Below are 826 nucleotides of genomic sequence, written 5' to 3'. Positions count from 1 at the left end.
TTGATTTCCTTTAAAAGGACAGTGAAGGCAATAAACACCTCTACACTGAGAGAATGCCATTTGTTAAAGACTTTTTTCTGAAATATTATATGGCAAGTGAAGAACAAGTTTCTGTATATCTTTCCAATTGTATAAGACAAAAGAGCAATCCATGTATTTTCCCCCGTACAGCAGAGTAGGCAAGCAAACTAGTACTGAGTAGCTGCTTGTGAAGCTCTTTGGCATTTCTGGGGCATGTGATCCAGGTAACTGAAGGATCAGAGATTTGTGGAAGATGAATTGCATTGTACAAGATAATGAAAGTTCAGCTTGCCTTAAATCTACTTTTTGTGGTCCATGCTTATTTCATATAAACCTATGTCAGGGAGATGTGATTTAAAGAAAATGACTTGCATTGATGAATCTTCCTGGGTTGATCTTATTCCCACTGGTTTGCTCCCGTTATGGAGAAAACCCTGTTTATATTGATTTTTAGAACAGCCTGAGTTATATCTAGACAAAGAATTACAAATTTATGACTTGCTCCATCTGCCAGCAAGATGGAGCTGTGCTTTGAATGTGAAAAATGAATAGCAGACCAATTTCTTCACATTCTGAAGAACTGCCTTATGCTAAAGAGCAATCCCCACTTCTCCTAGCACCGGGCACTGAAATAACGTCTTGGTTAGTGGATGCCTCATTCCTTTTGCTCTTTCCTCAGCCTGGTGTTCCTCCGAGGTTTCTGAGAAAGGGAAAATAAATCCTCCAGTATGTTTTTTAATTCAAAGTGATTTTTTTTTCCTAGCAAACCCCCTCTTGCTCTTTCCCTTCCCCCTCCGCCTCTCCT

This window comes from Centrocercus urophasianus, unplaced genomic scaffold (assembly GCF_019232065.1).
Source record: "Centrocercus urophasianus isolate 14NV4802_14NV808 unplaced genomic scaffold, USGS_Curo_1.0 seq_9, whole genome shotgun sequence".
NCBI classification, from domain to species: domain Eukaryota; kingdom Metazoa; phylum Chordata; class Aves; order Galliformes; family Phasianidae; genus Centrocercus; species Centrocercus urophasianus.
The sequence above is the reverse complement of the archived record's forward strand: the minus strand, read 5'-3'. Positions refer to the sequence as shown.